Source organism: Ornithorhynchus anatinus, chromosome 11 (assembly GCF_004115215.2).
Source record: "Ornithorhynchus anatinus isolate Pmale09 chromosome 11, mOrnAna1.pri.v4, whole genome shotgun sequence".
Taxonomy (NCBI): Eukaryota; Metazoa; Chordata; class Mammalia; order Monotremata; family Ornithorhynchidae; genus Ornithorhynchus; species Ornithorhynchus anatinus.
In genome coordinates, this window is record NC_041738.1 from 32,714,347 (window position 1) to 32,740,593 (window position 26,247).

General features: G+C 45.8%; 1 protein-coding gene across 2 annotated transcripts in view; it reads right to left on the minus strand.

Moving 5' to 3' along the window:
• LOC100079234 (WT1 interacting protein) overlaps positions 1-26,247 on the minus strand; it is a 57,879-nt gene that overhangs the window by 25,008 nt on the left and 6,624 nt on the right. Inside the window, exons 1-2 of one of the 2 annotated variants that reach the window (XM_029075271.2) lie at positions 1,866-1,953; positions 1,529-1,597 (exon numbers count right to left, since the gene is read on the minus strand). The gene's annotated coding sequence lies outside the window, so the exon portion shown is untranslated. Of the gene's footprint in view, positions 1-1,528; positions 1,598-1,865; positions 1,954-26,247 lie in introns of those variants that run through there. The other variant, XM_029075270.1, reaches the window with a different exon arrangement.

A 26,247-nucleotide genomic window follows, 5' to 3' on the forward strand; every position in this document is an offset into this window, starting at 1 on the left:
TGGCCATGATCCCTGTCCCACATGGGCTCCCAGTCTTATTCCTCACTTTACAGATAAGTTAATTGAGGCACAGAGAAGTGAAGTGACTTGCCCAAGATCACACAGCAGAGAAGTGGCAGAGCTGGGAATAGACCTCTGACTCATGCCCATGCTCAATCCACTACACCAGGCTAGAGTAGAGCATTGTACCAAGAACTTGGGAAAGTATAATTAAACAGAATTAGCAGACACTTTCCCTGCCCGTAATGATCTTATACCATCAACAACCCACAGAAGCACCAAAGGGGCTACTGTGTTGCAAAGGGAGGACGAGGGAGGAAACTTAGAATCTAAATGATTATAGCAGGGAACTTCCCTACCACTCTAATATATTGTCTCTCCCAAGCAATTTAGTTGCAGTGCTCTACACACTTAGTGCTCAATAAATACCATTAATTGACTGTGGTTTTGCCACTCAATCCCAATGCACCATGGGCCTGCGGAGCTGGGATAAAAGCATTTGCAACTCTTGTTCACAGCAACAAGCCCAGTCGAAAGGTTTTCCTTCATGATGTGATGGGAAGGCACAGGAGCTGGAACTCACGTCTGGCAAACCTTGTGGCTCCAGTTCAGTCAGTCGTATTTTTTGAATGCTTACTGTGTGCAGAGCACTGCACTAAATGCTTGGGAGAGTACAATATAACAATAACTGATACAGTTCTTGCCCACAACAAATCTCAAGGCCTTCACAATTCCTCCAATCACTCTCACTTCTCCCTGGACCAAGATGTTCAGACAGTGATACACTACCAATTCACCCTTATCCAGGGACAGATTATCCAGTTCTTACTTAACAGTTCAATATAGCAACCCAGGAAGGAGAAGCAGCATGACCTAGTGGAAAAAGCACAGGCCTGGGAGTCAGAGAACCTGGGCTCCAACCCTGACTCTGCCAACTGCTTGCTGAATGAGCTGGGGCAAGTCACTTAACTTCTCTGTGCCTCAGTTCTCCAGTGCTTCCTCCTACATAGACTGTGAGCCCCATGTGGGCAAGGACTTTGTTCAACCTAATTAACTTGTATCTACTCCAGAACTACGTTGGACCCATAGTAAGAACCAAACAAATACCATAAAAAAAGACTATGGGAGAAATGAAAGGAGACAGAATGCAAGCCAGACAATTTATGCTACTTGTGAAGAACTCTGGCTAAAACTCTTGGTGGGGAACAGGCAGTTGAAACTGTTGACTAAAATGAGTGTTTGGGATCACTGAGTTTTCCCTTTCCCCCATGACCACAGATAATCACTCAATAGGATTTATTGAGCACTATGTGCAGAGCACTGTTCTAAGCGGTTGGGAGAGTACAATACAACAGGAATTAGCAAGACACATTCCTGCCCATAATGATCTAACGGTTTATAGATTGCCAGGACCCAAACTTCCTCCACAAATCCAGTCTCAGGATGCACGTCAAACCTGCAATCACTTAGCCACACTGGCAAAACTTATTGGTGAAAGAATATGAAGGGGCAAAAAACTCTTACTTACTAGGAAGTCTTCTTCGCAGTATTAACTTTCCGTTGACATTGTAGAAGGCTTTTCCTCTGAGTCTTCTCCCTGTTTTAAATACATCCTGGTTAGCACTGGAAAGTATATACTTCAAGTCAGTAATCAGTAGGGAAAATTCTCTTTCCATTTTTGACAACCAGAAAACTCAGTTAATGGGTCAAGGAAACCATCAACTCATCTACGAGATGCACTAACCCTGCCATCCTCCTGCTCTCTAATTAAATACACTAATCCCAGTATAATCCCCAAGTAAAGTGAGAAAAAGCACATTTCCGGGCCATGCATGCTTTGGGGATTCAGTTTCTGAAAAACTCACCACACAACATTCACTTCCACCATCGCCATCCCCCGAGCTCCTGTAAGGACCTCTTCCCTCACCTCTTTTCCATAGGCTAGTGGCAGAGGAAAAGAGTTTCACCATCAGTATTTACTGTCAACCCAGCACTGCCTGTGCCCTCTGAAGAACAGAACTAGTTCCTACTCTCCAGTTTACAGAGAAGCTCCATACTTCCAAGTACTTCTGCAGAAAGGCAATAGTTTGGAAAGTTCAAGGATTCAGATTACATGAGGTGCTTTCTGCTTGGAGGGCCTGAGTTTGATGATGATGACAATAATTGTGATATTTGTTAAGGGCCTGTGTGCCAAGCACCGTACTAAGCTCTGGGACAGATACAAGATAACTGGGTCCCACCCAGGGCTCACGTTCTAAGGAGAGAAAACAGGGGCTGAATCCCCATTTTGCAGATGAAGGAACTGAGGCACAGAGAAATTAAGTGACTTGCCCAACATCATACAGCAGGTAAGTGGCAGACCTGGGATTAGAACCCAGTCCTCTGACTCCCCTTTCCACTAGGTCCACACTGCTCCCTCAGGCAATCATATTTATTTATATTTTACTTATACTTATCGAGTTCTTACTGGGTGCAGAGCACTGTACTAAGCACTTAGGAGAGTAAAATACAATAGAGTTGGTAGACATGTTCCCTGCCCACAAGGAGCTTCCAGTCTAGAGGGATTCAGCCAGTAGAGAGCCTGCTCCTTTGGCAGGGAAAAAGCTAGGGCCAAAATGGGTTTAATCCCAAACTTCAAGTTCAGTTTAACCAAGAGATAATCCAGTGTCTAGGATCAGGGTCATCATGTGAGGTGGAAAAATGGGGAATTTCACTAGATGATACTTTTGAGAACAGAACTCTTGGGGTTCAGATATCATCTTGAGTTTTCCTTTGACCTTCTAATAGTAGAGAAGCAGCGTGGCTCAGTGGAAAGAGCACTAGTGGGCTTGGGAGTCAGAGGTCATGGGTTCGACTCCTGGCTCTACTTGTCAGCTGTGTGACTGTTGGCAAGTCACTTAACTTCTCTGTGCCTCCGTTATCCCATCTGTAAAATGGGGATGAAGACTGTGAGCCTCACAAGGGACAACCTGATGACCCTGTATCTATCCCAGTGCTTACAACAGTGCTCTGCACATAGTAAGCGCTTAACACCAACATTATTATTATTACTATTTATTAACTGCTTACTGTGTGGCGAGTACTTTCTTAAGAGCTGGGAGAGAATACACAGCTGAGATTTAAACATGGTCCCCATCTGACCTTGGACAGAAGAGAAAAACACCTAACTAAAAGAAAAAGATGCGCGATTCTTTGAGTCCTGCTTTCCCATTCCCTTTTTGTACTGCAATCACCGTACTATAAAGTACCCCAATTTTTCCACTAATCACCACCTTGGCCTAATAGCTGCACCCTAAACTCTAGGGCTGCCATCTAGTGGCCTTTCTACAAAAAAGATCAGTATGTACCAATTTTCTGCTTATGGGCTAGACAAAGCAATAATAATAATAATAATGGTATTTGTTAAGCACTTACCATGTGCCAGGCACTGTATTAAGCGCTGGGATGGATGCAAGCAAATCAGGTTGGACGCAGTCCAACATGGGGCTGTTTTAATCCCCATTGAACAGACAATAATAATAATAATGTTGGTATTTGTTAAGCGCTTGCTATGTGCAGAGCACTGTTCTAAGCGCTGGGGCAGATACAGGGTCATCAGGTTGTCCCACGTGAGGCTCACAGTTAATCCCCATTTTACAGATTAGGTAACTGAGGCACAGAGAAGTGAAGTGACTTGCCCACAGTCACACAGCTGACAAGTGGCAGAGCTGGGATTCGAACCCATGACCTCTGACTCCCAGGCCGGGGCTCTTTCCACTGAGCACGCTGCTTCTCTGGTAACTGAGGCACAGAGAAGTTAAGTGAGTTGCCCAAGGTCACACAGCAGACAAGCAGTGGAGCTGGAATTAGAACACGGGTTTTTCTGACGCCCCGGTCTGTGCTCCATCCACTAGGCCACACTTCTCTCTGATTTTATATGCTAAAATTGGCATTAGAAGCAAATCTGGTATACCCAACACTAAAGACCCCAAATATGAGAAAACCCCCCCAAACAGTCTATTTATGGTGCAGGGATCATTTCCACTAATGGGATGTTTTGTAGGATCCAGAGCCTCTGGCAGGGTTCCTTGGAGAGGCTGCTTTGAAAAATGCCCCCAGAGGATTCCCTCCCTAAAGCCAACCACTCACTAAGACTCGAATCGAATCAAATCAAATGCAAATTTACAACTAGTAACGGATGAAAGTTTCTATGGCACAGTCATCAGAAGTAGCAGCAATTCCACACCCATGCCTAGCAGCAATTCCACACCCATGCCTCCCAGCAAATTATAATAATAAATACGGTATTTGTTAAGCACTTACTATGTGCCAAGCACTGTTCTACGTGCTGGGATAGATACAAGGTAATCCAGTTTTCCCGTGTGGGGCTCGCAGTCTTAATACCCATTTTAGAGATGAGGTAACTGAGGCTCAGAGAAGTTAGATGACTTGCCCAAAGTCACACAACTGACAAGTGGCGGAGCCGGAATTAGAACCCATGACCTTTGACTCCCAAGTCTGTGCTCTTTCCACTAAGCCACGTTGTTTCTAAAGGTGGATGGGTCAGTCGGTCAGTCAATCGTATTTATTGAGGGTTTCCTGTGTGCAGAGCACTGAAGCGCTTGGGAGAGTACAATAAAACAAGAGATACATTCCCTGCCCACAACCAGCTTACAGTCTAGAGGGGGAGACAGACATTAAATATAAATAAAATTACAGACATGTGCATAAGTCCTGTTTATCCTCTTCATTGTGAAGAGCCGTAGCAGCAGCAGCCGCCCATCATGGTGCTGAACCAGGGAACAGGGACAAACTGTCTAAATAATCCCTGAAAGGATCCCTGGGGGAAGAGTCTGACTCCCTTCACCTGATGCAAGAATCTGAGCAGAGCCACAGCGAAGCTGTCTCCCCAACCCCAACCCACCTCACATTTGCCCTCACCCAGCACCCACGCAGTTTGGGACCTGTCTTGGAGGAGCTACACCCAGCCCAACACCTGGACTGTAAATTCCCTATGGGCAGGGAATATGCTTACCTGTAGAGTGCTTAGTACATCACTCCGGGAAAAGTAAGCTCTCGATAAATATCACTCATTGACTGATGTATGAATTATGCAACTGTAAATGAACTCTTTGCTGGGTGGCTTCTCCAAGGCGGGCCTGACGACAGACAATTACTTTTCCCTCCTTCAAAGCCTTATTGAAGGCACTTCTCCTTCATGAGACCTTTCCTGACTAAGCCCTTCTTTCCTCATCTCCCACTCCCTTCTGCATCACCCTGACTTGCTCTCTTTATTTAACCCCCCTCCCAGACCCACAGCACTTAGGTGCATATCTGTAATTTACTGATTTATATTAATGTCTATCTCCCCCTCTAGGGCTTAGTTTCTCCCCATCTGAAAAAGGGGGATGAGTCCTGCCTTCACCTAAATAAAGCATTTTGAACTCACAGAAAAACTCTCTGCAATCAATTGTATTTATTGAGTGCTTACTGTGTGCAGAGAGCTGAGTTAAGCTCTTGGGAGAGTAATATATAACAGTGTGGGTAGACATGTTTCCTATCCACTAGGAGCTTTTGATCTATAGACTATAGTCTATATTCATTAATATAAATGAATTACATATATGTAAATAAATGCTATGGGGCTGAGGGTACGGTGAATACAGGATGAAAATGCAAGTGAAAGGGTGACGCAAAAGGGAGTGGGAGAAGAGGAAATGAGGGCTTAGTCAGGGAAGACCTCTTGAAGGACTTTAATAAGGCTTTGAAGGTAAGGAGAGTGGTTGCTTGTCAGTTACGAAGGGGAAGAGCGTTCCAGGACAGGAGGACATGGGCGAGGGGATGGTGATGAGACAGATGAGATCAAGGTTCAGTGAGTAGGTTGGCATTATAGGAGTGAAGTGTGTGGGCTGGGTTGTATTAGGAGATCAAAACAATAAGGTAGGAAGGGGTATGGTCATCAAGGACTTATCGAGTGCTTTAAAATTCTAAGGGGAGGGGAGGGTTCATTTATTATTTAGGGGGTGGAGGGGAGGGGTGTCTCCTCTCTGTATGCAGCTAACAGGGGACCATCCAAGAGGACCCTCTTCTTAATACAAAAAATAGATCCTTATGGCTGTACTCACCTCAGGCTCTCTAGAACAGAATTCAGCCCCGCCCTTTCCAAATTGGCCTTCCTTCCTCCTCCTGTGGCTTTACCTGGATACCCACTTTGGCAGTCCCAACTTGTCAGACCAGTTCTCAGGAGCACAGAGGAAGCTGCTCCTTATCCAACCCGCTCGGTATTAGGAGGATTAAAGGATGTCGGTGCCAGGCTAGGTATTTGGCTACCACAGACATTGGATTTGAGCGGCGAGGGCAGACCCAGTGTTACTTTCCACCTCTTAGACCATGATTCACCTTCAAACATTCATCGGAAAGAGAAAAAGAAAGTCCAGTGCCGTGCACAAGAATAATAAAGATGGGGTGAGCTCTCTTCATCCAGACTGTAAACTCTACGTGAGCAGGGAATTTGTCTACTGACTCTTTTGTATTGTACTCACCCAAGTGCTTAGTACAGTGCTTGGTGCACAATAAGTGCTCAATAAATGTAATTGATAATGTGTTCAATAAATATAATTGATTAATTGATTGTGAGTTGCCCTCCAGCTCCAGAAGGTTCACAGAGGAGATTCTTCCTCTGCAGGAGGAAGCTGATACAAAAGCCCAGGGGGTGTCAATCAACTTTTCTCATGCTGCTCATGTCCTGCTACTTGTGCACCTGGCATGGGAGTCTTTGTAAACCAATAAAAGCTGAAAACTAGAAGGATACTCCTTGAAACAAGGAGGCGGCAGATGGATAGGTTGCAGAATAGAACTGCGTTAACTTTTTTAAAATTCAACAGCCTGCTGAGGGGAAGAAAAGAAAGGGAGGGAAAGGAGGAGGGAGGAAGGATGAGCTCCGGACAGAAAACTCCCGCTACTGCCTTTTGACTATAAGAGTCGGAGGATACTGAGGGGTAGGGGAGTATCTCAGCTGGGACCCAGAACCCTGATGAAAAAAAGGCCCACTCCCATTTCAGCTTTAACATTTGCTTGGCTTGATACACAGTACACGAGTTGGCAGTTTTTTAAGTTTATTTTTCAGTCTTGGAAAAGGACTGCTCAAACCGGCCCAAAAGCTCTGGACAAAGTTGAAATCCTGGGTGTCCTTTTCTAAGGTCTGGGTCCCCAATTGTGTGCAAGTCCAGAGGGAGGTCTCAGAGGCTTCAAGGTCCTGTAGTTGGCCCAGATCAAGCATGGCAAGCAGAGCAGGTTGAGAGTGGCTTGCAAGGAAGAAGCAGGCAGCATGGCCTACTGAGAAAAGCATGGGCCTGGGAGTCAGAGGAGCTGGGTTCTAATCCCAGCTCAGCTACTCGCCTGCTGTGTGACCTAGGGCATGCACAGAGAAGTTAAGTGACCTTGTTTTCCTCATCTGTAAAATGGGGATTCACTCGCTACCTGTTCTCCCTCCTACCTAGACTGTGAGCTCCATGTGGGATGGGGACTGTGTGTGACCTGACTGACTTGTATCTGTCCCAGGGCCCAAAACAGCACTTGACACATAGTAAGTGCTTAGCAAATACCATAAAAAAAAAAGGGAGAATCACTCCTGACTCTAGAAAAGGAGTCCAGTGATGGGAACCAAGAATTAACACCTAAGAGGAGCTATTTGAGGAGATCTGTAGTGCCTATATAGTTTCAGGTCCTTTGGGCAAGGGCCAAACCAAGGCAGAGAAGACGTGAAGTGAGTCAGGAAAGAAGGCCAACTGACCTTGCTTACATGTGAAGCACAAACGTTCTATTTTAAATGGTTTCCTGTACCTACTATAACATAAGAGTCATCATAATATTAAGTATTGACTGTGTGCAGGACACTGTACTAAGCTCTAGTAAAGACTATAGAGGTGAGGCTCTAGGGGCTCACATTCTATGACTGCTTAATCAATCAATGGCATTTATTAGGTGATGGGCATAGCCCCTACAATAATGTCTGCTTTTTTCCCCTCAAATAGTACTTGTTAAGAGCTTACTATGTGCCATGTACTGTACTAAGTGCTGGGGTAGATACAAGATAATCAGGACGGACACAGTCCCTTGTTCCACACAGAGTCATAATCTTAATCCCCATTTTACAGAGGAGGGAACTCAGGCCCAGAGAAGTTATGTGACTTGCCCAAGGTCACACAGCAGACAAGTGATGGAGTCATAAAACCTATATAATCTGCAAGAATAAAAACTACTTCCATATCTATCTGGGGATAAGGGACCGGTAACAGGCAAATAGCTAGCAAATGAAGAATGTTTCTCATGTCAGTTCTTGCATGCTTATGTCCTTACCCCACATACTTAGAGAGATAGTCATATGGGAGCCAAAGAACAACCGGCCTGGGGGGAATCGCTCAATGTCTATAGGAAGGCACAGGAACCACCACCACCAGTTATGCACATAAAATAAGGGTCATAAGCATTACAGCTTTGGGGCTAAGATAGGAGACAAATCCTGAGATCAGAAAAAACAATGTTGATCGGTCACCTCAGCAGGACCACTCGGAGGTTGGGAAGCCTGTCCTTGGCCCAGCTCTTTGAAAATCCCATCACTTTAAATGAAGTCCTGAGCAGCATATGAGGCACGGATGGGCACTGACGCCACCCTATCTCTGCCCCTCTGGAAGGAGGAGGTTCTGAAGTGACTGGAAAACAACGGGAGCCCAATGGCTAACCCAACAAAAGGGGCATGGTAATCAGAGAGGTCTAGGGGCAAGTGCATGGGGCCTGGGAGCCGGGGGACCTGGGTCCTGATCCCAGTTCTGCCACTTGCCTACTATGTGACCATGCGCAAGTCACTTTGCTTCTCTATGCCTCCATTTCCTCTCTTGGAAAATGGAGATTCGATACCTATGCCCAACATGATTATCTTCTACCCTAGCACCTAGTTGAGTGCTTGGCATGTAGAGAAGCAGCGTGGCTCACTGGAAAGAGCACGGGCTTGGGAGTCAGAGGTCATGGGTTTGAATCCCGCTCTGCCACTTGTCAGCTGTGTGACTGTGGGCAAGTCACTTAATTTCTCTGTGCCTCAGTTACCTCATCTGTAAAATGGGGATTACGACAGAGACTCATGTGGGACAACCTGATTACCCTGTATACCCCAGCGCTTAGAACAGTGCTCTGCACATAGTAAGCGCTTAACAAATACCAACATTATTATTAGTAAGTGCTTAAGGAATACCATGATTATTGGGGGTGATCTCTGGTCCAATGGTTGAGACCACACGATGGGACAGTTGGGAATGAAGGGGTAGCATGAGAAACAATGGGGGAAAAAAAAGACAAGAGAAAGGTAGATAAAAGAGAGAGCTGCTGATACTAAAACCTCCCCAGGGGGCATGATGCCCCCACCCAATGATAAAGTCCTGTGGGCAGGCAGGAAAAACCAATGCCTATGACCTTCCTGCCTAGCTTATGTCAGTGGGCAGCCTAAGGGAAGGACAGGCTGGCTTTTAAAAAAAGGAACTAGGTATATAATTCCTGGTTCTTTTCCTGCAAGTGTCTTTGTCTACTGACTGATTTGAGACTAGGTGAAAGAAATATGGCAGGACCAGGAAGGCAGGAAAGGGAAATCCCAGATATGATCTTTGAGTCGGATCAAGGTTGCCCTTGTGAGAGGAAACTAAGATAGATATTCCGTATCATTTCTACTCCCTCCGGACTCTGGAGTGTAAAGTCAGTGGTTATCATTATTATTATTACATTTGTTAAATACTTACTATGTGCCAAGCCCTGTTCTAAGCGCTGGGGTAGATATAAATTAATTAGCTGGACACAGTGCCTGTTCCATAGGGGGCTCACAGTCTAAGCAGGAAGGAGAACAGGTACTGAATCCCCAATTTACAGATGAGAAAACTGGGGCACAGAGAAGATAAGTGACTGGCCCAAGGTCACACAGCAAGAAACTAGCAAAGTCGGAATTAGAACCCAGGTCCTCTGACTCCCAGATCTGTGCTCTTTCCGCTAAGCCACACTGCTCCTACACCCAGGTGCTTTCATTTGGGTCTTCTCAGTCCTTAACACACTGAAGGTGCTGAGTAAAAGTTTCACAACAATAAATATTACTCAATAAATAGTGTCATAATCAGACCACAGTGGATTGTGGAAAGGTTACTAACCTGGGACAAAAGCTCAGGGGTCATTCTGGAAATGATGAAATGCCAATAGCACTGCAGTTCACAACAAACTTCTCATTGGCTGGGATTCCTCCTTCTTCCTCCCCCATCTTAAACGTTTCCATATGCTCCAATCATTCAGTGGTATTCACTGAGTGCTTACATTGTGCAGAACTATATACTGAGCACTTGGGGGAATACAATAGTTAGGAGACATGATCCCTGTTTCAAGGAGCTAACAAATCTAGCCAGGTAGATGGACATGAAAATAAATTACAGCTGGGGGAAGCCACTCAGTCTAAAGATAAGTACATAGGGGCTGCCAACCATTTGGGTGCTGCGGAAGTGCTAAAATGGCAGTAGTGAGGGAAACAGGCAAGGGGATGAGATTAATCAGGGAAGGTTTCCTGTAGGAGGAGATGTTATTTTTTAAAGGGCTTGGAGGCAAGGACAGCAGCGGCCTGCCAGATGTGAAAGTGGAGGAAGGGTGGGAGTAAGAGGTTGATGGCGAGAGATGGATACAAGGCACAGTGAGTAGTCTGGCTTAGAAGGAGCAAAACTGTGAGCTGGAGTAGAGTGGGAGAGAAGCAAGGAGGAGGAGCAGGAAGAATGCTGAGTAAGAGGCTTGAAGATAATATTTCTGCTTAAGGTGGAGCATAATGGGTAACCACTGAAGACTTTTGAGAAATTGGGAGATGTGTGCCGATGACGTGTGAGCTGGAGTAGAGTGGGAGAGAAGTGAGGAGAAAGGAGGAGGAGGAAGAATGCTGAGTAAGAGGCTTGAAGATAATATTTTTGCTTAAGGTGGAACAGAATGGGTAACCACTGAAGACTTTTGAGAATTGGGAGATTTGTGCCGATGATGTTTTAGAAAGATGATCTGGGCAGCAGAAAAAAGTACTGACTAGAGGCAGAGAGATCAGCAAGGAGGCTGGTACAATAGTAAATAAAGCCTTAACCAGCCTGATGGTAATTTTGATTAGAGAAAGAATGAGAGGAAGAGAGAATGGGGAAGACTGCAGAAGAAAGAGGCAGTGATAGCTAAGTCAAAGAAAATGCCAAGGATGTGGGCTTGATAGATTGGGATGATGGTGATGTTTTCAACAGTGATGAGGAAGTTAAGAGGAGAGGATTTGGGAGGGAAGATGAGGAGTTCAATTTTGGATGTTCTGAGCTTGAGATGCCAGAAGGACAGGGAGGTGGAATTGTCCGAAAGGCAGAAAGAAATGTGAAATTGCAGAGGAGAGAGTTCGGGGCTAGAAAGGTAGATATAGGAATTGCCCCATAACTCTCTGAAACTCCAGGGCCGTAGCTGTTCACTCCACAGGTCAATGGGAGTAACATCCCCACCGCTGCTAGAACTGGGCTCCCAGGCTTGCTCATCCCAGCTTGCTGGAATGACCTCCTAGACTGTAAACTCTTGTGGGCAGGGAATGTGTCTACCGACTCTCTTCTCTGTAAACGGCAAGAATTCAATAAAAACCAATGACTGACCTGAAAGTTTCCAGTCAGGGCTGAACAGACCCAAAACGGTGACTTTCGGGTCTATTAGTTCTTTGAAACCGGTCCCCTTCCAACCTTCACACTTCCCCATATCCCTGTCCCCTCTGCGCCCCCATGAAAAGTCAGCACCCATGTCCAGGGCATGACCTCAGGTGGCAGTGAGCATGACCTCAGGTTACAGTGACTACCAGGAAGGGACTTCAGGGACACACTGGGTACAGAAAATGCCGGATGGGGGCAGGGCATGAGTCCAGGCCCCTTCAGAGCACGACTGGCCCATTGGGTCAGCTGAGGGAGAATCCCATCCCCACTCTAACACCCAATTGAGAAGAAGGCAAACACTCGGGATTCCTGGCAAACACAACCTACCGATGCCGGAACCCCCAAGCCCCGTCCAAGGGCACAGCCTTGGCAGCGGGAGGCAAAACTTAATGATTAACCAGAGGAGGAAGGGGGGATAAGTTGGGGGAAAATCACTGATGTGAGATACGCTGCTACTCTAGGCCCACTGTGGGGAACAAAATGGTTGAGGAGACATGGTGCAGGTCCTGACGAAGGTCCTGTGTGTGAACCCGCCGAAAGAAAGAAGGAGAAAGATATTTCCCTTAAATGTGTCAACATTTCACAACAAACTTACTTGCTGTGTGACCCTGAGCATGTCAATTGATGACATTTATTGAGTGCTTAGCGGGTGCAGAGCACTTTACTAAGCGTTTGGGAGACAGCAATACAATAGAATTGGCAGACACGTTCCATAGCGTAGTGGAAAAAGCATGGGCCTGGGAGTCAGAGGACCTGGGTTCCAATCCCATTCTGACAGTTTACTTGCTGTGTGACCTTAGGCAAGTCACATAATTTCTCTGGGCCTCTATTTCCTCAAGTGGAAGATAAGGATTCAATACCTGTTTTCCCTCCTACTTAAAATGTGAGCCCCAACTGGGACAGGGACTATATGCAGTCTTGCATCTGTATCTACTCCAGGGTTTTGAAGAGTTCTTGACACACAATGCTTAAACAAAATAATGATAATAGACTCTGTGTGACCTATCTTGTAACTCATCCAATGCTTACTTAAATACTACAGTTAGTAGTATTCAGAGCCTGCTCAGAGCAGTGCACTTACCGCTTGAGAATAGAACACATTCCCCGACCACAGGGAGCTTACATTCTAATGAGAGAATCAATAATTGGCAGGCCACTAATATTTTTAACTTAGGGGGTCCACTGCCTGGGAGTGGCCCAGATAAAAAAAAACTTGTCATTCACTCGATCAGAGTACTCTGAATTTCGATCAAAAAACGGATCCACATAGCAGGGCAAGTTGACACTATTTTAAAGTAACCCAGGTAAGGGGTGTAGTGTCGGTGAGAGGGTTCTCTGGTACCACAAGAAACCTCTGAGGATACGGCTGGGAACTGCAGCCTGGAAACCGGCTTGTTGCATTTTGATGTCCTGCCTCTCCAACTTCCCCAAGGAACCTCAACACTCACTCAAGTTTTAAAGCTTCACTGGGCCCCCAGAAGACTGTGAGCAGGCAAGGCTGAGATACACCCCATTCAAGGAATTCCGCATATGCTCAGATGAATGGGTGTGTGGCCGCCACTGACCACCACGCTGAGTTCCAACCTAAAAGCTTCCCTAGCACTCGGCCCTTAAATAAATGAAAGCAAGAGTGACAAATATAGAGAATCGCTTGGCAAGCGCTTAAGAAATCACATCCTATTCAGCCTAACACAAATCCGTACTGCATCTTTTGGGGAGGGGAAGGAAAAGAAAGCGACTGAACATGAAGAGTAGCCACTGTTCACAGCAAACAGCTGAAATCCTGCTGGGTGAAGGCGGGGCTCAGATCACAGGCAAGGCTTCCAGAAAAGTTTAAGGACGGATTTCAGCCCAAGGCTGAAACTGGCTGACTACTTACATTTCCTGAGCCACTTGGAATATGGGTTTCTCTGGTGACCTGAGATGCCCCAAAAGACTTTCTTCCCCTCGGGGTGGCGGGGGGGGACTCAGCTGCCTGCCTTACACTACTGCAGCTCCTGTTCCCTCCATTCTGGGGCTGAAATACCTAAAGAAAAGGTTAAAAATCTGCAGAACGGGCTCAGCCACCAGCCAAGAAAAGACCGAATAAAGGCCAAAAAAAGATCCCTTCCCAGAACCAAGAACAAGGGCAACATCTCCTAGATAAACTGCACCTCACCTCTGCAAAATCCCTGTTGGCTTAAACCGAATGAAGTCTGGCTCGGCTCTCTGTTAAGGAGAATGGGAGATGGGGTGAAATGGGGGTGGGAGAGGGGAGGGAGAACGTACTTAGTGACGGGGTTATTCCAATGCAAATTTCAAATGGACAAACTCTTCCCTGGAACATAAACAGAGAAAGGCAGACATTGTCCTGCCACTAAAGAGGCACACACAGTTTGCAGCTAAAATAGCAGAAGCTCTGCGTAAATAAGCAACATTCCTTCGGGCTGAGGTCACTCTCTGGCCCTATTCAATTTCAGCCCAGGCTGGGATTTGACAGGCAGCAGAGCTGGAGGCCCTTTCCTTCCCCGCTCACTAGGCCCAAACGAGGAATGCTGGGATTCTATTTGAAATGGAAACTCCCGCCAAATAAAAGGTGGCATCTGGAGGCCTGCAAAGGTGCAGGATGGGATGCCTATTGTTCCCAGGCCTGGCTTCCGGAGTAGTGAAGGCATTTCATCCAGGACCAAATATTCAGTGGACCTTAAAACCAGGTGTCTCTGCTTACCTGAGCGGGGGAAAAAGAAAAAAGATTGAACAAGGAAAGGGGTCTGGGCAACACAAGCCTCGGTCTGGGAATGCAAAGAAATATTACTTGATTAAACAGGGTATATTCTGGAAATTCAAGGAAATGTTATGTGACTAAACAGGGAACATTTATTATTTAAAGTTACCATTTGGGTCTACTGGGATCAAAATGCAACATGCCAATTTCCAGGCTGCAATTCCTAATTAATGCTGTAGGAACTGCAATTTTATTAGGCTAAGAAAAATCCCAAGCATTTTTTTCACAGTATCTGTTAAATGCTAACTCTGTGCCAGACCCTGTACTAAGGGTTGGGGTAGATACAAGCTAAACAGGTGGAATATAGTCCATGTCCCAAATGGGACTCACAGTCTTAATACCATTTTACAGATGAGGTAACTGAGGCACAGAGAAGTTAAGTGACAACCAAGGTCCCTGCAGAAGAAAAGCACAGGTTGATTGGTTTCTGTTAGCCCAGAGATTCTTGAATTGGTCAGCACAGTGGACTTGATTGTTGGGAGGAAAAAAATCAGATCCCAAACCTAAAATTATGGATCAATCAATAGTATGAATTGAGCAGCTCCTGTGGGCACTGTGGCACACTTGCTTGGGAGTGTATTACAAATGTTGAAGACACAATTTCCGTCCTCAAGGAATTTACAATATCCTAGTGGAAAGAGCATGGGTCTGGGAGTCAGAGAACATGAGTTCTAATCGCAGCTCCACCACATAACTGCTGCATGACTTTGGGTAAGTCATTTAACTTCTCTGTGCCTCAATTCCCTCATTTGTGAAATGGAGACGGAAAACCTGTTCTCTCTCCTACTTAGATTGTGAGCCCTGGATATCTATCCCAGTGTTTAGTACAGTGTTTGGAACATATATCATCTAATGGATAAATCAAATCTCACATCTCTAGAGTTCATGTATATCTGTCTGGAAAACCAGTCAAATGTCCTAGGATTAAAGCAAATAAATCTTTTAAGGTTTGGTTGGCTTCTTCTTCCTATTCCTTTCCATTTGATTTTCATGGGAAACGGCATTGGCAAGTGGACCCTGTTAGAATTTCCTTCATCTGCTCTCCTTAGAGGTAGGTGTCCACTACAGCAAGTGGACACCTACCTCTAAGGAGAGCAGATGAAGGAAATTCTAACAGTTAAGAGAAGGGAGATGGTACTGGTGAAGGGACATTTCAGAGATCAAAGTTTTGAAAAGTCTTTGCAAGGCAGGTATAAATGTAAGCCTTTCAGCAAGGCAAAATCCAACCCTATTTTCCCAGGAAAAAGGGGGCTGGGGAAGAAGGGGAGATAAACAGGGGGCTCATATCTAATTTTTTGCTTCTCTTAAAAAAACATTTCTGAACCCCCAAACATCAAGTCCCATATTTTTAGTTTAGTGCTCCGCACACAGTAAGCACTCAATAAATATAATTGAATGTAACAAAATGCAAAAGGCACAGCTAATACAGCTACTCCATCGGCTAAGGATAGACCCAATAGTTATTTCCACTGCAGTTCAGGGAATGGCCCATGAGAAAGTAAAGAGGTCTCGGGGGCTGCCAATTTGCCAGCCCCCTGCCTACCCAGGCAAGGAGTGACAATATTGCTGCACATTGGTTTCACACTCCAAAGTGCATGGAAGGCAGGAGCAGCTTTAAAGGAATTTTCATTAGTGTGTCTCAGGGTAAGTGACAAATTTTCTTTTCAGCACCAGGGCAAAAGGCAGGGCAGAGATTTTTAGGGGGGTATGGGCACTAGGCAGGACAGGCCTCAAAGAGTTAGAAGGCCAAAAAGCCACCACTTTGGATCTTTTCAGCTCTCTTTGGAAACTCTTGGTTTTTGTCGTATCTGGGAGAAGCTCCATTAGCCTTCTTGCGACCTCCTGCCTCCAGTCCCTCTCCTCTCCATCCATACTTCACTGTTACTGATCTCACTTTTCTTAAAAATTGTTCTGCACACATCTTCCGGCTCTTCAAAAACCTCCAATGATTGCCCAACTCTGCATCAAGCAGAAGCTCCTCTCTATCAGCTTAAAGGCTTGATCAGCTCTCTCCTCTATCTTTCTTCATTTCCCACTACAACTCAACCTACACACTTAACTCCTCTAACACTAACCTACTCACTGTACCTTACTCATCTCTCACCATAGACCTCTTGCTCAGGCCCTCCTTCTTGCCAGGAACTCCCTCCCACTTGATAGCTAACAGTCCACCACTCTCTCATCTTCAAAAATCATATCTCCTCCTGGTAACCTTCCCTGACTAATCTCTCATTTTCTCACTCTATTTTCTCTTTCTTCTGTCACCTAAGTACTTTGGTCTATACCCACTAAGCACTTCGGTACTCTTCATCCCCACAGTATTTATGTACATATCCTTATACTCTGTTTTTTCAGTGAGTTGACTGTATTTATTGAGCACTTACTGTGTGCACAGCACTGTACTAAGCACTTGGGAGAGTACAATATAACACATTCCCTACCCACAAGCTTCCAGTCTAGAGGTCTGTTTTGTCCTCTACCTGTAATTTTAGTATCCACCTCATCTGAAAGACTGTAAATCTCTTGAGGACAGGAATCATGCCTACTTACTCTACTGTAGTCTTCATGCTTAGAATAGTACTCTGTACATAGTAAGTGCTCAATTAAAATCAATCAGTGGTATTTACTGAGCATTTGCTATGTGCAGAGCACTATACTAAATGCTTGGGAGAGTACAACAGAGTTGGTAGACACATTCCCTGCCCACACTGAGCTAACAGCCTAGAAGGGGAGACAGACATTAATATAAATAATTTATGGTTACATACATAAGTGCTGTGGGGCTGAGGGTGAGGTGAATGAATACCAAATGCAATAAATACCACGGATTTTTTGATTGATTGCTGGGATTTACTGAGTGCTCACTGTGAGCAGAGCACTGCATTAAGTGCTTGAGAGAGTACAATACACCAGAGTTGGCAGATTCAATCGGTGCTCAAGAAGCTGTGGGATCGACCACCCTACCGTTCTCTGGACTCCTGACCAGGGTGGGGTTGGTGGTGGTGGGGGGAAATATGAGTTTTAGATGGTGTTCCTCCCTTTCCTAAATATGACTTGACAGTGCTCCTCCAGAAACACACAAGGGACCCACAGAGATCAGCCAATTTCCTAATCTTAGATGCCCCAAACTTCACTCCCATTGTTCTCCTGCTTTCTAGCTTATCCTGGAGGGGAATTCTGTCAACAAAAACAACAAATACCCAATTCTCCTCGATAAACTAGGAAATTTAAGAATTAAAACTTGCATTTTCGAGACTCTAGAGGGAAGGAAGAGGAGGGAACCGCTGAAGGAGTCGTACTTCACAGAATACGCTCCCTCTCTTGGCATCCAGGTACAGTAAGGATATTGTTTCCTTAATACTATTCTTTTCTCTTAAGAAGTATGTGAGGTTTCAGCCAACTTTCCCTAACGATTAGTTCAGGATGAATCTACTTAACTCAGGATTCAGCTGGATTGGGCCCAAGTAGATGCAATCAATTTTCCACTAAATCCACTTCCTTCCTGCCTCCCCTACCCAGCATGAGCCATCAGCTCACCACTGGCTCTAACTAGTCTTTGGTGATATGAGAGAGTGAGAATATCTCTGAACCCCCTTTCAGCATGTCTTCTCTCTGAGCTGGGAAATCCCTCACTTGGTATTTCCAGTTTTCCATGCCTTCATATTATATTCACCCCTGCTGACGCCCTACCTCGGGCTAGATTTTAAAACAGGGAGAAACAGTCATATACTGAGCAGCAGGAGCTCGAAAAGGTCAAGTGGAATGGTTTATTATAACACCAAAAAAATCACTGATCTAAAAGCGCAGGGAAATCAGCTCTTCGTTGATGCTCAGTTTGTCTGGGCCCTGGTCCATTCTATCCTGCTAGTTAGTGTGTACCCTGTCCACAAACCTACCCTTACCCACTAATGCGGCACTGGAAGGGCCAGGTTCTTGGTCCCAGCATCTTTTGCAGGATCCCCAGACACCCAGGCGCCTCAGGCTTAAAACCTGGCAGGATCTGCTCTGTCCCAAGCAACTTTCTGAGGCATGGAGAAGGGAGGAGAAAACACACACACACACACACACACACACACACACACACACACACACGCACTCTCTCTCTCTCTCCCCCCCCTTCCTCTAACGAGCTGAGGCTTTGAAAGCTGAGGCCTTGGGGGCAATGGGTTGAAGGAGAGGGGGCTTTCCCCGCAGCCAAAGTTCTGGGAAACCCGTAGAAACGCAGCATTCTCAGCTCACAAGACATGATCTCGTGCACCTTCTTTCAGCAGCCGAGTGGCAGAAAAATATGTGCAAGGAATCAAAGGGGCTCCTTTCCAGTCAGCTCCTCTGCCCCTCCCAGACTCTCCCCCATCCACAGCCACTCTGCCGCCACAGCCTCAGACACTTTGCTAACTGAGATTTTCCAAGTGACAACGAGGGGGAAAAAGCAGCCCACTTACTCACCAAGAGGTCTGAGGGAGGGGAGAAAACCAAAGGCCAAACCTGGATCTTGCCACACACCCTCCCTCTCTTGGGGCTCCACCATGGCTTCCCCTGAGCTGGGTGGACCAACTCCACTGCACTAACAAGCTCCGTTCCAGCTGGCCACATCCCCTTGGCCTTGCTTAGCCTAAGATCTCTGGGCATCGCGCCTGACTCAGTAATTGTTTCCATAGGTCTGATCGGACACCACCACATCTCTGGCTCGGAAACCCACCGATTTTCTTCTGGCCAGGAGCTTCCCTGGGAGCTCGGACATTCAGAGATACCAGCCAAAGCAAGAGGCTGGAGGCAGAGAGCTCACTCCGGGTTTGACTCTGGATTGACACAGCCCCATATTCACATGGGGCAACCATGAAGGCCACCTTGAACACCCAAGCACATTCAATGAGTTTCCTGCAGATCCACTTTTGACCCACTGAGGGACAGAAGGACAAGACCAAAGGGTGCCTGGCCTCTTTTTTACCCCACGGGGTGGCAAGGGAATGGGGAGGTTCCCTGGACACTGCTCATCTTGGCCAATAATTTAGACGCAAAGTGTCCAATGAAAACTGAAAACATTTTCGTGGAAAATGCATTCTTGGGAGACTACTCATAGTCTTGTGATGTGACCACAGCTCTTCCCAGCCCCTTCTGGTTATAGCTCAGGTTGGCATCTCTGGGAATAAAGTAGCAAAGAAAATGTCCTCAGTGGGAAAAAAGGAGTCAAGTCACTTTATCAGAGAGAATTTAGGCAATGGCCACTAAACTCTAAGCACCCAGTGGACAGACACCTAATCTTCCCTCCATAATCTCCAGAGCATCAAATTCCATGCACTCGGAGGATGCTAAATATATATTTGCTGACAAACAGCTTCACTCGGTATAAATTTACCAAATGCCCTCTGTAAGCCTGGCACAGTACTGGATCAAGAGCTACAACCATTTGCCCTGATCACGGTCCCTGAAGGTTTGCTGGGAGAGAGGCTTGAGTGGAAGCCCATAATGACCCAGGTTTGACAGTAATAAAAGTTTCTTGTGAAGATTCTGTAGGCCTGCCAGAACCCAGACAACACTACTGTGCTTGGGCTGTCACTGAAGAGAACTGTAAGTACCTGCTGAAGTTATGGGGTCACCTCAAGACAGGCCACGGGGACTCTCTGGAGTGTGAAGGTGACTAGAGGGCCAAGACTCAGGCTCTCCATCTTGGAAAATTTGTTTTAGTGTCTTTCACTTCTGCATAAGGCCACACTGCCAACACAGCTTCCATATTTCCTAAGCTGAACAAGAGAGAGGCACTTCTCAAGTTGCTGAGAAAGGCCAATGCCAATGCAACTGCAATTGGCCAAACGCTCCAGAGGGAGGGCATCTCTTCTAGTGCCCAGTAAACCCCTGCACACCTCTTGTGAGAACAGATGCACTATCAGGACACCCATAAAGTCATCTCCTGCATGTGAAAATGGAGTAAAGCTTCAAACAGAATACGAAGTGGTTCAGCGCAAACCCCAGGAAAACCTACACAATCAATCTTTGGCATGTACTGAGTGCCGAGCACTGTACTGAGCCCAATACAATAGAGTTGGGGAAAGCATAGAGGTCTGGTGGAAAGAACACAGGTCTGGGAGTCAGAAGACCTGGGTTCTAATCCTGACAATTCCATTTGTCTGCTGGGACCTAGGGCTAGTCATTTAGCTTCTCTGTGTCTTAGTTTCCTCATCTATAAAATATAAATCCTACTTCTTCCGACTTAGACTGATTTAACTCTGCCCTCTCCTCTGCCTGGAAGCATTATTTCTCCATGCTTCCCAAGCCCCCTCACCAGTTGTTTCATATGTTTAACTTCCTCCTCAAACTCCGTCTCCCATCTCCTCCATCTCATGCCCCTAATGTCCTGGCCACGGGATTTACTGATAAAATGGAGACCATCAGGTGTGATCTCACTAAAATTTCCCCTGCTCCTCTCCAGTCCCTCCCTCCTCCTGCCCTTTCCTTAATTCTCCCATCTTTCCCAGCAGTATCGAAAGAGATTTCCCACCTCCTCTCAAAATCTACCACCTCTGACCCCATCTCTTCACATTTTATCAAAACACTTGCCCCATCCCTTCTTCCTTCCCTGGCCAACACCTTCAACTACTCACTTTCCAATGCCTTCTTCCCACTGCTTTATAACATGCTCACGTCTCCCATTAGCCTAAAAAATGCCTTCGTTGACCCCATGGCTCCCTCAGGTCATCACCCCATCTCCCTCCTATCATTTCTCTCCAAACTCCTTGAGCTAGTTGTCTACACACACACACTGCCTCCACTTCCTCTCCTTTATTTCTCCCCTTGAACTCTTCCAATTTGGCTTCTATCCCCTTCACGTCACAGAAACTGCCCGCTCAACAGTCACCAATGCTCTCCTTCTTGCCAAATCCGACAGCCTCTACTCCACCCTAATCCTCCTCAACCTTTCAGCTGCCTTCAACACTGTTGGGCACCCCCTTCTCCTGGAAACATTAACCTGTCTCCTGATTTTCCTCCTAACTCTCTGGCCACTTATTCTCGGTCTCTTTCGCAGGCTCCTTCTCTGTCTCCCACCTGCTAGCTGTAGGAGTCCCTCAAGGCTCAGTTCTAGGTCCCCTTCTATTCTCTATCTACATCCACTCCTTTGGAGAACTTAATTCACTCCCATGGCTTCAACTACCACCTCTATGCAGATCATTTCCAAATCTACATCTCCAGCCCGATCTCTCTCCTCTACAGTCTTTCTTATTTCCTTCTGCCTTCAGGACATCTCTACTTGGATGTCTCACCGACACCACAAATGTAGAATGTCCAAAACAGAACTCACCTTCCCACACAAGCTTTGATCTTCTTGTGACTTTCTGATCACTGTAGACAATACCACTATCCTCCCTGTCTCACAAGCCCATAACCTAGGAGTTATTTTTGACCCATCTCTCTCATTCAACCTACATATTCAGTCTGTCACCAAATCCTGTCAGTTCTCCCATCACAACATGGCTAAAATCCTCCCTTTCCTCTCCATCTAAACTGTTACCATGTTGATCTAAACACTTTTCCTATCCTGCATCACCTACTGCATCCTTGTTGACCTCCCTGCCTCCTGTCTCTTCCCACTTCAGTCCATCCTTCAGTCTGCTGCCCAGATAATTTTTCTAAAAAAAATGCTCAGTCCATATTTCTCCACTCCTCAAGAACCTCTAGTGACTGCCCATCCATCTCTGCATCAAACAGAAACTCCTTACCAATGGCTTTAAATAACATTGCCCCCACCCCATCTTTCCTCTCTGATTTCCTACTACAACCCAGCACGTTCACTTTGTTCCTCCAACACCAACCTACTCACTATACCTCAGTCTTGTATATTTCGCCACTGACTCCTTGCCCACATCCTGCCTCTGGCTTAGAATTCCCTTCCCAGTCACATCCAACAGACAATCACTCTCCCCACCTTTAAAGCATTATTAAAGCCACTGCTCCTCCAGGAGGCCTTCCCTGATTAAGCCATCACTTCCCCTATTCCCTGTCCCTTGCATGTGGATCTGTACACTTTAATCACCCTACCCTCAGCCCCAAAGCCCCTGTGTACATATCTGTAATTTATTTTAATGTCTGTCCCCCACTTTAGTCTGTGAGCTCCTGGTGGACATGGAATGTGTTGGAATGGAATGGAATGTGTTGGAGAAGCAGCGTGGCTCAGTGGAAAGAGCACGGGCTTTGGAGTCAGAGGTCATGAGTTCGAATCCCAGCTCTGCCACTTGTCAGCTGTGTGACCGTGGGCAAGTCACTTAACTTCTCTGTGCCTCAGTTACCTCATCTGTAAAATGGGGATGAAGACTGTGAGCCCCACGTGGGACAACCTGATTCCCCTGTGTCTACCCCAGCGCTTAGAACACTGCTCGGCACATAGTGAGCGCTTAACAAATACCAACATTATTATTATTATGTGTTCACCAATTCTGTTATATTGAACTCTCCCAAGTGCTAAGTAAAGTGCTCTGCACAGAATAAGCAAAATGGAAGCAGCGTGGCCTAGTGGAAAGACCACGGTCCTGGAAGCCAGAGGATATGGGTTCTACTTCCAGCTCTGCCAAGTGTCTGCTGTGTGATCTTGGGCAAGTCACAACTTATCTGTCCCTCAGTTTCCTCATCTGTAAAATGGCGATTACATCCACTCTCCTTAAGATTCTGACCACCAGGTGGGACAGGGACTGTGTCCAACCTGCTTATCTTGTACATACCCCACCGCTTACTACAGTGCTTGGCACATTGTTTTATGGAATTTGTTAAGTGCTATGTGCCAGGCACTTTTTTAAAGCTGGGGTAGTAAGCACTTAATAAATACCATTTAAAAAATGTAAGCACTCCATAACTATAATTTTTTTTATTATTATGTGCCAGGCATTGTACTAAGTGCTGGGGGTAAATACAAGTTAATCATGTTGGACACAGTCCATATCCCATATGGGGCTCACAGTTTTAATCTCCATTTTATAGAGGAGGTACCTGAGGCATAGGGAAGTGAAGTGACTTGCCCAAGATCACACATCAGACAAGTTGGGGAGCCGGGACTAAAACCCAGGTCGACTAAAACCTAGGTCCTTCTGAATCCCAGGCTTTATCCACTAGGCCATGCTGCTTGATTTATTAGACTGTGAGCCCCTTGTGGGACAGGAATTGTGTTCAACCTGATTGTGTTCTATCTGTCCTAGTGTTTCTTAGAAGAGTGGCTGGAACATAGTAAGGGCTTAACAAGTTCCACAGTTAGTAAGACATGATTTGAACCTTCAAGAGGGTGGGGGGGGGGGGCATCTGCTGCTCTCTCCTCCTCCTCTTGCAGCCTTGTACACGTGGAAGGAGGGGGCAGAGGTGGGGGATGGGGAGAAAGGGAGAGAGGGGGTTTCCCATCTCCTTTAAAGGAACAATGGATGACTTTGGCAGCAGTCCCCTGGTGTATTCAGTTTTATTCCTAGTCCCTCAGTTTAGAATTTAAATCCCTTGCGCGAAGTATTACAGTAATTATTTGCCTTGTTATAAAGATGAATTAAAGGTCTGTAGACCTGAGGAGCTGACAAATGTGAACTGAGTTTGCAAACACCCAGAAGAATACTCCATCTAGACAGCCTAACTGGCTTTCTAATTTCACGGTCGATGATTTAGCTGATCTCGTGCTAAAAAACTGCTTGTGGTCAAAAAAAAAAATCCCACCAAATGAAAGGGTTTCAGATTCTGAACACCAGCCTATTGGCTGCACCCAATCTCATTTGTCTGGCTTTTGACCCCCTGCCCAAGTCCTCCAGGTAGCCTGAAACTCTCTCCCTCTTCACAGCCTCCAGATCACCACTCTCCTCATCTTCAAAGCCATAGTAAAATCACACCTCCTCCCAAAGGCTTTCCTTGACTAAGCCTTCATTAAGCTTATTCGCCCATGCACTCTGATCTGCAACCTTTAAAGCTCTTGATATTCACTCTACCTCCTGTCCTACAGCACTACTGCACACAACCATTTCCTCTATCTGTAATTTATGTGAATGTCTGACTCCTTATCTAGACTGTCAACTCCTTGTGGGCAGGGATCTTGTTTACCAACTCTATTTTACTGTACTCTCCCAACCGCCTAGTATAGCACGGTGCACAGTAAATGCTCAGTACCATTGATTGATGATTGATTTATCAAAATCCTTTACATTTTCCTCAAACAGAAAGATCCATCTGTGTGCACCCGTAATTCCACTTCCTCAAACCCAGAACAATCCCAACAAGAAGTTTGGGTTCCCTCTATATAAGCAATGCTCTCAGAGAAAGCAAAATTTTCTTCTCCTAAAGAATTCTAAATTCTCCGTGGCAGAGATGGGGTCCTGGCTATCAAAAACATGGCCCACATGATAACTGCTGAGCTTTCAAAGCATTCGTAAACATTTACCTAGCACTCACTGGTCATCTGAGCTTTCAAATCGGAAATACAGAAAAGGGCTTATTACAGGGCCTAAAGTAACCCACAGGTATGCCTGTGTGTGTGTGTGCGCACACACACACACAAATGCATTTTTCTTCCCCAATGGCAACACACCAAAAATAAAAAAAGGGCATTTTTCTTTCCCAACCCACCACCACTTATGTATTCTCACCAGTAGATCCCTCTTTCTATTGGTGGGTTATTTTTATTTATTTTGGGGAAGGGTGAAATTTTTTTTTGCCTTTCCCAGTGTTTACAAAACCACAACAGCCTATCAAGAATGCCTTTGAGGAGGGTTTTATGTCTTTCTTCTACCACTACCTCACTATCCATGTGGGCAGGCAATGTGTTTGTTTATTGTTATATTGTACTCTTCCAAGCATTTAGTACAGTGCTTTCCACACAATAAGCACTCAGTAAATACTACTGAATGAATGAACTATCAACCTAAAAGAGCTCTTTTCAGCAATCTGGTAATCTTCACCCTGCTTCTAAAAGCTTTTGAGTCCTTAGGTAATAAATGGCTAGGAGGGGAGACACTGACCTGACACAGGGATCCTGATGTGGTTGTGGCTGGAAAGGGAACCAAAAAAATGCAGTAGGTCACATCACTCAATGGCTTGAGAAAAGTCAAACAAAATATTCACGTGGAAGCAAAGTAGCAGATTTCAAACTGGAGCGTTGAATGCATTTCTGCAGCACAAAAAAGTGTCCTGCTCATTTCAAAGGACAAGTTGCAGAGGGTCAGATAGGCTCCAGAACAAAGAGCAACCAAAGCAGCAATATTTTTTGAAATCAATGTCTGCCTACTTGGGACGAATTCTGCCCGTTTACCCCCTTATGCAAGAACCCCACTTCCAGTCCCTTTGCTTTGGGCTACCTCCAACAGCTGAGCAGAAGGAGCTGGTTAATATGTTCAGATTAATCAATGGTTTTTATTGAGCGCTTAGTATGTGCAGAGCATTATACCAAGTATTTGGGAGAATACAATATGTGGTTCCTTAACTCACAAGATTGAAGCTATGGAGGCACACTCAAGTTACAAAGGATCCCAATTTCATTGGCCTTTGCTGCCTTGCCTAGTTCTGTTAGAAACTGATTCTGGGGCCATGACTAGACACTGAGTAAGGGTTTGGAAGACAGGACAGCACAAGACAAGACTTGGATGCCCTGTCAGAAATGGTTGAATGAAATTCTCAACTCTAGCATCGTTGTTTTCTGGTTTTTGAGTTTCTTACGATTCAGACTCCAAAAACAGAAGTGCCAACTCACTAGGTTTGGCCCCAGAAGAAGGGTGGGGAGGGGGGGGCTCTCTTTCCATCATCCACTCCAATGCAAGCAACTTGCTTCCTGAG